The sequence below is a fragment of the Theobroma umbraticum genome, unplaced genomic scaffold (genome assembly GCF_002168275.2).
Source record: "Theobroma umbraticum cultivar Fairchild unplaced genomic scaffold, ASM216827v3 scaffold_4.1, whole genome shotgun sequence".
In the NCBI taxonomy this organism is placed as follows: domain Eukaryota; kingdom Viridiplantae; phylum Streptophyta; class Magnoliopsida; order Malvales; family Malvaceae; genus Theobroma; species Theobroma umbraticum.
The window spans coordinates 9,534,186-9,534,568 of record NW_018397258.1 but is presented as its reverse complement, the minus strand read 5'-3'; positions in this window follow the sequence as shown (position 1 = coordinate 9,534,568).

Here is a 383-nt window from a genome sequence, read left to right as displayed (position 1 = left end):
TGATGATATCTGAATGCTGAAATTATTTCTATGCTTTTGTGTTTAATGTAATGTCAATGATTGTTTATTTTGGAATGAATATGGACTATTGATAATATGCTGGTGATAGCTAGTTACAATGTGGATGGTATTCTGTCACCTATCACTAATATCCTGAAAGTTTGAATGAAGATACTCTGTTAAAATGTCTTTATTTAAGATTGCCACTTTTTCTATGAAACAGATGAAAACTTGTTGATTTGTTAAATGGATAGTAAAATAACTTGTAAAGATCATACATATACTAAGGGGGAGCACACACTCAGGGGGAGAAATTCCAATCTGGTGTAAAACAAAAATAACAAATAAACATTATGTATTTAATCAAGGAATGTTTTGTCATC